We start from the raw sequence: 15982 nt of genomic DNA on the forward strand, positions 1-15982 counted from the left end.
GAGTTCCAACAAATGTAATAAAATGTGTCGTTAGCTTTTGTGTGAACAGAAGATTCGACTCATATTGAAAGAACTAAATGTTTGTTGAATACATGTAAAAACTGATTAAATTGAAATACTGATTAGAGTCATTACACATGTACATTATAGATGTATAGTAACCTAATATTTGTCAAACCGATAAATTCGTATTTAGGTCGCCTTCATGTTTTTTCGTTTTATATGAAAACATGTTAATATTTGAACAATACAAGAGCAATATTTTTTTCTGCTTATGTGCTACAATTTTATATCTACAAGAGGCATCTAGTACAAGGTAAATCATAAAAAAAACATTAAATATAGTTAAGTGTTAGTTATTATAAATCCCAGGAGGAGTTTTAATAAAAATAATATAAGACAGAATACTGTTAGCATCACAAATGTTTAAAGTTAGAAGATACAATTATCTAGCTTTATAGTGTTGAAGTCACAGTTTAGGTGTTTTCATTACAAAAAAAATGTTGACCATAGATTTAGATATAGGCCTATCTTCTGGACTAATCCAGCTTCAAGGAAGGAGTTGAATTTTTCCGATTATATCCGATCTTAGCTCAAATACTATTATCATTTATATATATTTATTATTATCAAAAACAAAGTCTCGGCAGCTAAGGTGAATTTATAATTTTATTCATCAGAAAACGATATATTTAACATTTTTATGAAGTTCTGATTAAATACTACACTTACAAATCACACATTTAATACAATAATAAATTTAAACAAAAATAATCCACACAATCTTTAGAATTTTTAAGATTTAATACATACAATTTGTAAATAGGCTAACAACAGCATAAAATCTTGATTTTTTTTTTTTTTGTACATATAAATTAAATACTTTAAATATTTTGACTTTTTTTTTACTAAAGTGATCGACGATAGGATGTTGTTGTAATTTTGTAGCCCTGAAATATTGATATAGAAATAAATTTACAATGCGATAATAATACATGTACCAGTACATACTATGTACTGTTAAAAGGGTTAAAATATTACTTGCCTAGAGGCAGCAAATTTATTGGATGGCCCATCGGTTATTATGATACTTTTGTATAAAACCTTTTAGCTGCTCTTTTGTTATAGGAGCCACTAGAAATCATTATAAAATTATTCACATTAAAATTGACCAAAGTAATTTATGTTGTAACTATCTGACGTTTTTATGTACAATATTTGGCTATAACGGATATTACCAAAAGCCATCTAAAAACTATTTTTTTTTTTTGTCCGCTTGTTTAGTTTTCAAAAAATCTAATATCTTGTCACGAAGACTATATGAAATTAATATTTCAGTATTAATTAAAATTTGTCTAACCGTTATAAAATTGTTTTCTATGACATTTTTTAGAAAACGAAGGCGTTGTACATTTTTATAGTTTTTCAACATTAAAAGTACTCGTCAGAAATGTTGTAAAAAAACACTCTACATTAATTATGATTATTACTTACTAATGATTATTATATATTCACATTTCACAGATATATTTTTAATTTCTATTACTGAATTGTTATTATTCAACTTACACACTGGCAAGTATTGTGTAATTTTATCCACATCTTGTTGAGATAATTTATAGTCCCCGTATTTATATAGGTAATATCTTAATGTTTCTCTGTTAACCCGTCCTAATATTGCATATTTGAAAACGTTAATCGGAGCCTTGTGCAATTTCCTGTACGTTCTATCCTCACGACGTACCGCCTTATACACTTTGTCCACTCTCTAAAGTGATGACATTTTTATTTTTAATACACAATGTGAACAATATTATTACAGAAATTGCGTGTTTCGAATTAATGCAAGCCAATTACCTATTCATTTGGTATTTAGAGTATTTTGTTATTGTTATTATTATTAATTTTTTTAATGAATCATACATTTAGATATGAGATCAATGAGATCATTTAATTACCTCAGCACTATGTGTTTTCGTAGGTTGATTTTTTGTGTTTGCTAGTTGTAAGTAACAAAAAGAGTATAAAAAGAATATAGCAACATAATATTTAAAATGCATTATGATCTGAACACGTTAGACACGTCTTGATGTTTTGCAGGAATTTTAAACTTCGATGATTCTTATTCTTTTTGGTGGCTTTTTTTATAGCGATTTCAGGGTAAAACTGTTTAAACACATATACATTTTGTTTGTTCAAAATAAGTTGAAATTCATATTGAATTAAAAAAAAAATGTTAATTATAAAGAACAGTTGTTGTTTTACTGTTTGACAAACCCAAAAAATGTTCTTATTACTTGGCGCATAATATATGTACATATTTTTGTATCTCGACTCATTGTAGATAAATAACTTTGTATCCGTATCCGCTATAATATTCGTAATGATATAGTACCACCTTGCACGCAAACAGAAATAATAAATCAAGGTATGGCGCAAATACAACAGTTCTCTTAAGTTAAAAATTTGAAAAATGTGTGTTAAAAACAGTTGTTTGTCTTTTGTCTAAATTATCAAACGATACAAAACTTATCGATGGTCACAAAAACTATATTCACCATATAATATGTGCTATATAAAATGTTACGCACAAAATAATATTATATATAAATAATTTATACTAATTGTAATACTACAAAAATGTAATAAAATGATTTATCCATACTGAGACGAGGTACAAAAAGTACATATCACGTACACATAATATGCGTCATAGCAATAATCTTTTCATGTTTCAAATAGACATTTGGATTCTTTCAAATCGATTCAAATCTTAGGTTAACACAAAAGCTAACGATTCATCTTTGATGAAAAATATTTCACTTATTTCGAATACTGTTGTTGTTTTTACCAGATTTTTCGACTTATTAATGAAATTTTACCTTTTTTATACCTCTTTTTATTTTGTTTTCTCTGCGTTTTTATAGAGATCCCAATTTAAAAACATGTACAAATTATGTAATATTTTGTCAGCTTTCTGATGAAAATATTAGAATAATTCTCAACCTAACCATACATTTGTATTTAAAAAAATGTCAATTTCTGATTTGTAATAACCCTTGGATTTTTTTATTAAGAAAATGTACATCGATTATGTCAAACAAAAATTACAATTTTCTGCATTTTTTGTAGTTGAGTTCACGTGTTTTTTGCAAAATTAATATTTTTTTTATAAATGTAGAAAACTTTCGACCTAAAAATCCATTTAAGACGAATATATATTAAAACAACTGTGTATGAATAAAATATTAAAGTAATTTATTTTTTATTTTTCAGCTAACCCTAACCGTAACCCACCAGGTGGTCTCTATGTTTCTCCACAAGTACCAATATTAGCAACTCCATCATTACCAAGACCACCACAAAATCCAAATCCACCTGGTAAGTTTTGAGACTTTAATAAAACTTATATAGGTTATAAATGTGTAATTCAATATGCAATTTTATCATTCGTTTTTCGAATGACTGTAAGTTGATTGATAAGATATGTTTTTGTGCATTACAAACTAGTTGCTAGATACTAGCTGTTTTTTTAATTATTTTCAATTAAGCTGAAAATTTTAAACTATTCTATATAAAAAAAATGTATAAACATTTTTTTTATACATTATAGTCTGATAGTTTAAAATCACATTTTTTCGAAATTAAAACAATGGATAATAGTAAATCCTAAGATTTTTATTTAAAATAGAAAAACTTTGTACTTATTACCTTTATAGAGGAGTCTTACTTAAATCATTTTTTTAAACAATATTTTAATATTTTTTTTAGCTTAATAACAACAGTTAAATTTACCGACAAAGCTGCAGTATCCAAGATCTGTGTCACAATTTCAAAATACATATTGTAAATTGTTCATCTTTGTTTATCATAATTATGATGTTTCAACCTTTAGATTTTTCTAATAACAATGTATTCTAAATAACATATTCTGTTACCTATCATATAAATTATACTATGTCTATTACACATACCAATAAAAATAATGTTCACCGAAAAAGTAAATTTGTATTTTATTATCTAGTCTAATACAACTATTTGTTTTTTTACATAAAAGTATTTATTACTTTTGCTCTGGTCTAGTATTTCTATTTTATTTTAATGGTCACCCTAAAGAAAGAGGTCGAACAAATGTAACAATGTAATAAAATGTATCGTTAGCTTTTGTGTTAACCTAAGATTTGAATCGATTTGAAAGAATCCAAATGTCTATTTGAAACATGAAAAGATTATTGCTATGACGCATATTATGTGTACGTGATATGTACTTTTTGTACCTCGTCTCAGTATGGATAAATCATTTTATTACATTTTTGTAATATTACAATTAGTATAAATTATTTATATATAATATTATTTTGTGCGTAACATTTTATATAGCACATATTATATGGTGAATATAGTTTTTGTGACCATCGATAAGTTTTGTATCGTTTGATAATTTAGACAAAAGACAAACAACTGTTTTTAACACACATTTTTCAAATTTTTAACTTAAGAGAACTGTTGTATTTGCGCGATACCTTGATTTATTATTTCTGTTTGCGTGCAAGGTGGTACTATATTATTACGAATATTATAGCGGATACAAATTTTGTATAAAAACCTATAATAATAATTAAACAAATGTTTTTATACTTACGTATATCTGTATTCTAGTTAGCACTTTTTTTTTATTGTGTTCATATTTCCAAAATCTTAAAACAGTAATTTAATTTGTCATCATTCTTTAATTTGTCGAAATTCATAGAATAATATTGTATCCTAATGTACAAAACAGTTAGAAGATGGGGGCAAAGAAGAAGCCTCCTCGTTGAATGTACTGTTGGCTATAATCCTTGTAACCCCATGCCCACTAAACTTTTGAATATTTATATAAATCATACAAAAAGTCCCTTTTCAGAGCCCACTAAGACGATTGCCTGGTTGCAATATTGAAGGCACAAATTTGAATAAATAACAACTTCTTTCGCAATTATGCAATTGAACCATGGGGGTTCTACCATCCTAGGTAGGTACCTATACAAATAAGGATACAGAGTACGCTATAAAACACTTGATTTTGAGAAACAACGAGCCGTCAAGTTTTGTATGGTATTATTTGTAAGTTAAGATACGTACAGACATATCGTTTTGTATGTACCATTTTATAAAACATGGATATTAGAAAAAAATATATTATACACAAGTGTATTTTTTTTTTTTTTTAAATGGTTACTTCGTAAAATTTAAAAAATTAGAAGACCTTAGAACCAATATCCATTTACAATTATTTTGTAGATAACAAATTTATTACTACTGTAAAACTATGTAAAGAATCAATTTTTGATTTGCTAAAATTAAAAGATTTACATATGCCACTATAATTAATTTTTATAAGTGTGAAAATATAATTTTTGTGAAGGGTAAGCTCAGGAACCACTTATCAAATCGAACCTATCTGTGTTGTGAATAAATTGTCGACCAATATTAAACAAATTTAATATACAGCTATATTAGGTATTACATGGAATCACTATAGCAGTATGTAGCAATTTAAAATAATACGAATCAATGAAGTTTTTAATTCCTCCAAAGCAGTACTCAAGTGTCTTACGTGTAATATGAGTATGATAGTGAATTTTAAATATTTTTATATCTTTTTATATCTTTTTATATTTGTTTTATTGTACTCAATGAATTCAATTATTAAATACAATTTAGGTAATTTTTTTAATCTAAATTTATGCCTCATTAAAAAAAAAATTATCAAATACTATAAACATAGTAAATATTAAACTAGACACATTATTTTTTGATTTTCAAAAATAAATATATATCGTTGATATAATACTATTATATGTTTTCAAAAATAAAAAAAATTCTCAACGCAACATTTTTTTTTCTTCATATTTTAAGTGTATGAAGTTACCATGCGATTGTTTTAGTTTCGGACACATAATATATTTACATGCTATTCTTATGTGTTGGACAAATTTAGAAAAAGTTTTTAGGCAATTTCGGACAGTAGATGAGGTTTTTAAAAAAAAGTATCAAATAAGTATTTATTTAAAATCACTTCTTGGGTTATAAAAACTACTTTAATAAAAACATAGGCTTTAATTGTATAGTATGTGAGGTGATATATTACAAAAATGCAACAAAGTTATTTATCTACAATGATTCGAGGTACAAAAATATGTACATATATTATGCGCCTAGTAATAGGAACATTGTTTGGGTTTGTCAAACAGCAAAACAACAACTGTTCTTTAAAAATACCATTTTTTTAAATTCAATATGAATTTCAACGTATTTTGAACAAACAAAATATAGTATTACATTGAAATCGCTATGAAAGAAGCTACCAAATCATCGTATCCTATCGCAAAACGTATCGTTAGCTTTTGTACTATACACAATGGCTTACTAGAAATAAAAATGTTAGTTGAATAACTGTTAGCATCACAAGTTTTTTCCATTAGAGGAACCGTTGTATTTTCACCATACCTTGATTTATTATTTTTGTTTGCGTTCAAGGTAGTTCCATATAATTTTGAATATTTTAGCGAATACATTTTTTTTTATAAAATCCAACACTATTTAAACAAATATTTTTTTACCTACGTATTGTAAGCTAGTTAATACATTTTTTTTATCATCTCTTTATATATTAATCTAATTCGTGGCAGAAAACAAGATATATAAAATTTTTATGAAGTTTTAATGTTTAAATACAACATTTACAAATCACAGAATTAATACAATAATCAATTTAAACAAATATAACCCACACACCCTTTAGAATTTTAAGAATTAATACATAGGAATTTATAATGTTAGCTTACAACAGCATATATCTTGATTGGTTTTTAAATAGATATAAATGAAATACATTAAATATTTTAACTTTTTACTTAAAGTGATTGACGATAGGATAATGTTGTAATTTTGAATCCCTGAAATATTGATATAGAAACAAATTTACAATGCGATAATAATATATGTACCAGTACATACAATGTACTGTTAAAAGGGTGAAAATATTACTTGCCTAGAGACGGCAAATTTATTGGATGGTCCACCGGTTATTATGATACTTTTGTATAAAACCTTTTAACTGCTTTTTTGTTATAGGAGCCACTAGAAATCATTATAAAATTATTCATATTATTTTTCACAGATATATTTTTAATTTCTATTACTGAATTATTGTTATTTAACGTACCTTTTGGCAAGTATCGTACAATGTTATCCACATCTTGGTAAGTCCATTTAGAATCCCCGAATTTATTTAAGTATAATCTTAATGTCTCTCTGGTTACTCGTCCTCTTTTCAAATATTTTAAAGCTTTAAGAGAACTTTCGTTTATCCTGTTCTGTTGATCCAGACGACGTACCGCATTATACACTATGTCCACTAACTAAAATCATTATACTTTTATTTTTAATACACAATGTGAACACTATTACTACAGAAATTACGTGTTTAAAAATATACTGGCCAATTATTCATTAGGTATATAGAGTATATTGTTTTTGTTATTGTCATTTTTTTTTTTTTTTAATGAATCATACATTTAGATATGAGATTGATGATCATTTAATTACCTCAGAACTATTTGTCTTAGTAGACTGATCTTCTGTGTTTACTAGTTGTAAATAACAAAAACAGAAAAAAAAGAATATAGCAACATATTTAAAATGCATTATGATCGAAACACGTTAGACACGTCTTGATGTTTTGCAGGAATTTTAAACTTTGATGATTCTTATTCTTTTTGGTAGCTTCTTTCATAGCGATTTCAGTGTAAAACCGAATAAACATATATATTTTGTTTTTTAAAAATACGTTTAAATCTATATTGAATAAAAAAAAATGCTAAGTATGAAGAACAGTTGTTGTTTTGCCGTTTGACAAACCCAAAAAATGTTCCTATTACTTGGCGCATATTGTGTACATATTTTTGTACCTCGTCTCATTGTAGATATATAATTTTGTTACATTTTTGTAATATTACAATTTACAGTAATAGTGCACATGTTGCCTTGTAATTAATCCATCTATATTATATGTGTATAAGTAGAGCTGGGATGTTAATGACCATAAATAAATTGAAATATGCATTTTAAAATGTCAAAATATGCAAATATATACTTTTATTGAAATTGGCTAAGAATTTTAGCCGACTTGAGATAATTTAAATAACAATTTACATAGGATAATTATTTAAACAAAGTATTTTATATATTAGGATAACGTTAAGCTACAATTATTTTGGTGGTATTTTATCATTTGAGAGAACAACGACGATTATTTAAGAAATTTAGGACACTTTATGTTTTTACCAAAATGTTCGTTTAATATTTAATCAAATTATGCAAAATTGTCTTTAGCTCATACTTGTAAGCACATTAAAATACTATTAAAAAAAAAAACATTTTAGCTTCGGTGCGGAGCTGAGAAGATATTGTATTCACAATGATGTGTTTTTTTTTTTGTGTCTGGACCCACGGTATCTCGTAAACCGCTGAACTGATTTCTTCGTGTAGCTACTCTATAGATCAGAAATCATACCTAGAAGGTACTTTTAAGGCCAAAAATTAAAAAAAGTCACTCCTTCCCCATCAAAATCGAGAAAAACACCTAAAAAATTTACAAATTGTTCAACTTAAAATTACGATGCTCCATAACTTTTTTTAAAAATAGTCGAAAATGTTCCAAATTTATTTGAATTGTTCTTCAAACATACTACTATCGATAAACATTAACAAACCAAAAAAATATTATAAACCCTTTCCCTTAGAAGGGATAGAATTTTTTTCTTTATTTCACTTTTTCAAGCAAAGTTTTAGAGAACTACACCTGAAAATTAGACCAAACGTAGATCTAAAATGGAACTATAACATATACGATTTTCTCAAAAATCTGTAGTCAAATTTTTTTTTTATTAAGGAAAAACTCCAAAAATAGGGTAAATTTACACTTTGGCCGTAGTCAGTTTCTTGGTTGCTATGTGTGTGTGAATCAATAGTCAACAGGCAATGAACTTTTTTCATTATATTGTTAATTATGATAAATGGGTAACTATGACAGTACATTTTAATAGACAGACGATCAACCCTTATCGTATCCACCCTGCACAAGACCTAATATTACGTTTTAAGTACATTTATGCTGGTCCCACGATATCTTCTAACCGCTACAACTAGTTTGAACATACTATCCACAGATTCGCATCGAAGCGCGTTTATTTAAAAGTGATTTATCACTTTTTTATTTGTTATCCTTACGAATATGCTATTAAATCTAGATGAATCATTATGACAAATAAATGCTCAAAAGTGTCACTCGTACATATAAATATATGAAATCTAGTCTGTGGTTTGAATTTATATCGTATTTGGATATAAATATGATTTCCCCCGAAAAATATGCAAAGTCATCAACATCTGAGCTTTAGACTTATAAGTGTGAAAGTGGAATCTTTGTAACGGGTTGGGTCAGGAATCGCTTGTCTATGTTTTATGCCTTATGCAGAAACTGGCCAAGTATTATGCAAAACAAATACAATACAAATTGTAGAAGTTGTTTTTCTTTATTTCGCTTCACTGTACGCAGAACTAATATAAAAAAAAAACACTTAAGGAACATAAGCGAGTACAATAGCATGTTCTAAACAGCTATGCCTTAGTATGTAGTATATAAAAAAATAATAATAACAACAACTGAATATTTTACTTTAAACGTATGGATATTTTTAACTAAGCGAAATACCCAATATGAAATACAAAAACAGAATGTGTTTTTATGATTCACACCAAGAATATAAATAAAACCTAGTACAGCGTGGTTGAGGCATAATGGGGTCGAAGCATTGCGGGGACTGGGAATTCTCAGGTCTACAAGTATACTCTAAGTGAATGAAAATGATGAACAGCTAATTGTTGTTTATATATAAAAAAAAAATATATATTAAAATATGAATTGAATATTCTAATATTTGATGAAAAATCATTTGCTAATATAGATAAATGTCAAATAGCTGTTATCATAACACATTTTTAAAGTTTGTACGTTAAGAGAACTGATGTATTTTACAAATACAATGTTTATAGTTAAAATATTATATTGAAAATAAGTTGTATTTTCGCAATATCTCGACTTGTATTTTGTGTTTTTGGCGGTTTGAAGTTGCTTGCATGGATAACACCACAATGTTACAAATGCAATAGCGAAACAAATTTTGTAAAAAACAAACTATTATATTATTTATATTTAAACAAATGTTTTTTTTTACTTTTGTGATTTTTTTTTTTAGTAGATATCGATAAAAACATTGTATCCTATGTCGATTATGTGCTTAAAAACTGATTTTTAGTTCAAGTATCTGGTAGGCAGTTTTGGCGATCTTGTTTACATAGTTAATTTGGAGATCAGAATGAAGGGTTTTATTTAAAATATACCAAGGGGAGTTAGTGTGTGTAGGCAAATGACTAGATATTTTGGATGTTGGATAGAGCGACATAGCCCTAGATTTGAATACTGTAATACCATATGGGGAAGAGAAGAGTTTTTTAGATTAGTGTTTTGAGCTTAACATTAAGTGTTGAACGTAAAAGAAGGCGAAATAGAAGAAGTCTGGTGTTTGTTTTCTTTGTTCAGCTATATGATCTTTCTAAGTTTGTCAAAAATGAGGCCTTAATATTTTACTTGGTTAGTTTGTAAGCTAAAAAAATATAAAGTTAGCCTAAATATGAATTTTGCGGTTTGAAAAAAACAAAAAGCCAATTATATTATGTTAAAAGTACTAATATGGTTGCTGTTTAATGAGGTGAAGTACGAAATGTACATACTAAAATATAGACATTTGGATTTTGTCAATATGAGTCAAATGTTCTGTTTACACAAAAGCTAGCGATACATTTTATTACATTGTATAAAGTGTTTTTTTGTAAAGGGAAATAAATTGTTTTTGGGCCAGTGGCGGTTTTCCCGGGGAGGCAAGGGAGGCGGTGCCTCCCTTGAAAATTCAGGAAACTATGTATTTAATATTGTTATTATGATGAGATATTTTGGTTTACATTAAATATTTTCAATCGAAAATATTGGAAAAAATGTATATAAACAATAATTTTTGAAAGCGAAAAAAAAAATTTAAGAATTTGAAATAACGTCTCTCCGTATCAGCGGTGACCGTCTGAAAGCAACGGCCGCCGTCCGCCGGCCGCTGCCTGTTGTTACTCACGTGGCATAAGGGCAGCCGGCGGAGGCGGCTGCCGCTAATGTCTCACGTTATGTTGTTGTGTTCACAACATACACACACACACATACATAAAATAATACGAATAGCGCATGCGCAATTCTCTGCGAGAGGCGACACAAAAACATTGCCTTTGTGGGCAACTGACCGATGATCGTTCTTATCTTGGGGAAGAAATGGGACATAGACATTCAGCATGTACATCAGCACCGACACTGCCAACAACAAAACGCCATTTCCCATTATCACTAAATTATTTATCAGCAGTCCCAATTTGAATTTTGATATCACTATATTTTTTACTTAATTCTGATACCGGTTTACTATTTGGCGTTTTATTTAGTTTTCTCAAGTTATTAGTTAATATATTATTATACTTATTAGCTTTATTTTTTTTTTCAAAATGAATCCTGTATATGACAGTATAGTGGTTATTAAGCAGCATCCATACAGGAAATCGTTTGCGATTATAATTTCATCTTTTGTAAATTGTATTTACATATGTTTTTATGATTATACATTTATCTTAAGTTCGTACATTTTAATGATAATTATTTTAATAGATGACCGGTAATGCGATTATAACTAATAACTAGGATAATAAGCAAAAGTCTTCTCTTACAGTTAAAAAGGGAAGTATACCAGTATGAAGAAATTTTAGGTCTGGGGGGGTTTTGCGCTTTTTTTTATCAATAAGGGTACAAAGTTGTTGCCTCCTCAACAATTTAATGCCAGAACCGCCACTGTTTTGGGCCACACCTTGTTTATTATAAATGTTTTTTAAACGTTTGAATTTACTTCCGAGATTGTATCATCGATATTGTTACAAATATTATAGCAAGAAAATAGTTCAAACATTCGAATAGGTAACCTTTACAAATAACGAAACAAAATACGCTAAAAAACCACTTTATTTCGATAAACAATGAGCCGTAATATTTTGTATGGTATTTTTTGTAAATTTAGATGTGTACACTGTACAGACGACCTTAGAACCAATATCTATATACATACAGTCTATAGATGACAAATCTATTACTACTGTAAAACTCGAAAGCTCCAAAAACTTTATTCATCTTTGATAATGTCAAGGTGAAACAATCTATCGGTGTAATAGATGCCCATTGAAACAATGGTTTATTTCATTTAAATAAATACACAATTGATGTAGCTAGAAATTTGTTGTATGGGTGGATCAATTTTTGATATTCTCATAAATTGTCCTAATTCAAACATTTCTAATTATTAAATAATTATAAAATACCTAAAAAATAGATGAAGCTACCAGTTATGGGTCTTTTGTTTACATTATTAAATGATTTTGTATCGTTAGTTTTTGTACAATGCAGAAAATGTTACTAAAATTAAAAATGTTTTAAACAAAGAAAAACGACATATCCCAACTAAATATGGGTACCAGGGCTCTAGAACACGTGTTCATATCCGCCGCCACCATATAATGCACTGACCCGTCGATATGTTATCTATCTCTGTAAATTTGTTAGTTACAGAATAATTGTACATAGATACTGGTTCTAAGGTCTTCTAATTTTAAAATTTTACGAAGTAACCATTTAAGAAAAAAAAAAAAGTACACTAGTGTATAATACATTTTTTTCTAATATCTATGTTTTATTAAATGGTACATACAAAAAATTATATCTGTACATAACTAAATTTACAAAAAAATACCATACACAATTTTACGACTCGTTGTTTATCGCAGTAAAGTGTTTTTCAGGGTTTTATTTTTTATTTGTATCGGTATTCGAAGGTTTGACATATTTTCTTCCATAGCCGTAAAACACCGGCGGTTCAATAATTATAGCGAACAACTTTTTTGTACACTATAAGATTGAAATTAGTCTGAAACTATTTTCAGACTAATTTTATTTTGTATTTATCTAAATCTATGGTCAACACTTTTTTTTTTAAGTGAAAATCCTGAAAAAATTTGACCGGTTATTCAATATTTAACTATGATTTGTTATATGTATCTTCATGAAAACGCTCGGAACCAGTCAACAATTTTGTAGAATATTAATTTGGTATACGTCTATTCACACATTGACTCGAATCTAAATTTCAGCAACCCCGCGCCTACCAGTGTGGGGGTTAGAAGTTTTTTTAAAAATGTTTAAGGGCGAATTTCCGGATTTAAGAGCTAAATAATTATACTGTAGATGCATTAGTCCAGGGGTCGGCAATAGGCGGCCCGCGGTCCGAATCCGGATCGCGGAGGAGAAATTAATGGACCGCCAAAAATATTTTACTGTTTATACTGTGTTCTTATACAAAAATAAATAAATGTATGAACTAATATTTAAGTATTTTCTAGACCTCGAAATTTTTTTTTTTTAATTTATCCGGACCCCCTTAGAAACTAATTGTCGACCCCTGCATTAGTCTTTGTCTATATCGATGGTCACATCCGTATGGTTATATACGTGTGCCTTAACGGACCAAAGGTATGCAACTATACACAAATGCCCTTTACAAAAATGAAGCTTAAATAAATGAAGCTTAATTAACCTCTTATATCAACGGCCTACCTACTAATGGTTAACGATAATACCTTTCTTATCTTTAATTACTAAATGTATAATATGGTGACAATATAAATGATAATTGACCCAAACCTACAAAGCGCTAGTCACACTATGCCAATGCCAAACTCATAATAAATATGCAAATAAAACATAAGTGACAATCACTCACCAGTTAATCACCCAAACGCCAATATTAATTTCACAGGAACCACGCTCTGCTACCAAAATGTTTGCCGCCTCGCTCCTGTAAGTACGGTCGGCGACGACGGCTGACTCCCTAACGGCGAGGGTCACGTTACATGCAACAAATAGGCACTATAGAAAAAAAAATAGTCTAGTTTTTATAACGTTCTAGATTTAATATATTGTTGGCGACCTTACCTACCTGGACAGGCGTTGCTGTCCAGTTACAAATGTATACAAACAAAAAAACAATATTAAATTTAACTACGGGTTGTCTCTTCCTTCTCCCTTCTCCTGGACCTCAGGAAACTGCCGTGCTTCGGAAATAGTATGACTAGCATGACCAGTTGTGGAGGTGCGCTACTGGATGGCTTGAACACCAGGTGATCTGATGTCTTTAAAATCAATCGAACCTATTGTTGATGAAAACGAAACCGTAAATTTTCCAACTGAATTTTTATATTCTCTGGATACACACACCAGCGATATCGTCGGTATCTCCAACACCATTCAAAAGACTTCAATTTCCTATTCATTTGGCTTTCGCGATGACCATAAATATGTCTCACGGAAAAACAATGTCCAATTGCGGTTTGGACTTGAAAAATCCATGTTTCTCCTATTTCTCCCAATCCAATGTATTTGTGTTAGCAAGACAGATTAATCAAAAATATTGTGCACCGAATAGCGCTTAATTAAATCTTATTAATATAAACTAATAATTTGTATAATTTGTGAGTACTATGTTACAATTGTATTTCTTAACCCGTGTGAAGCCGGGTTCACGGGCATCTAGTATATATATATTCTATATTTATTATTATCAAAAACAACGTAATGACAGCTAAGGTGATTTTATAATTTTATTCAGCAGAAAACGAGATATTTAACATTTTTATGAAGTTTGAATGTTTAAATAAAACATTTAAAAATCACACAGTTAATACAATAATGATCAATTAAAACAAAAACAACCCACACACCCTTTAGAATTTTAAAAACTAATACACACAATTTATAAACAAGCTAACAACAGCATTAAATCTTGATTTTCTTCTAAATAGACATTAATTAAATGCTTTAAAACTTTTGACTTTTTGACTAAAGCGAATGAAGATAGGATGCTGTTATTATTTTGTAGCCCTGAAATATTGATATAAAAATAAATTTACAATGCGATTTTAATACAATATATACCAGTACAAACAATGTACTGTTAAAAGGATGAAAATATTACTTGCCTAGTCGCGGTAAATTTAGACGATGCACCACCGGTCGTTATGATGTTTATGTATAAAACCTTTTAATTGCTCTTTTGTTATAGCCACTAGAAATCATTATAAAAGTATTCACATTAAAATTGATCAAACTAACACATTTATACATATTTTGTTTGTTCGATACACGTGGAAAATTCATACTGAATTAAAAAAAATGTTAATCATAAAGAACAGTTGTTATTTTGCCGTTTGACATACCCAAAAAATGTACCTATTACTTGTTTACAAAACCGTCTTTCAATGTAATTTAATGTTTTAAATTCACCTACATAATAATAGAAGGGATTTCGGCCCGGATTTCTGTGAACAAAATTAGCCGCCGCATTGTTGACCCAACCGCCGCACAGTGGTCCGAGAGTGAATTTTAGGCCCTCGAAAGTCCTATTATTAAATATGCCAAAAAAATTAAAAACAATTATTAATTATTGATTTTAATATGTTTCTCAGACATAATATAAAATTTCAAGGTCATATGTGTACCTGGACGTTTTTTATTGCTATTTAAAGCTCAGTTTTTATAGTTAGGCGGTTATTTCGATTTCAGAAAATAATATTTCGCAAGTGCAACTAACGATTAGGTATACTCAGTATACCGGTGTGGAATCTTTGTAGCTGGTCCGGCTAGGAAGCACTTGTCTATGTTTTATGCCTTTTGTAGAAACTGGCCAAATGTTATGCAATACATATTTAAGAGCACTGTTGTTCATGAAAGTAGGAGTGTAGTAAG

This window comes from Adelges cooleyi, unplaced genomic scaffold, assembly GCF_023614345.1.
Source record: "Adelges cooleyi isolate 19-005CV unplaced genomic scaffold, UGA_ACOO_1.1 ACOO_flye_CR_arks_rails_tigmint_CR_PRNA_8, whole genome shotgun sequence".
Classification (NCBI taxonomy): Eukaryota; Metazoa; Arthropoda; class Insecta; order Hemiptera; family Adelgidae; genus Adelges; species Adelges cooleyi.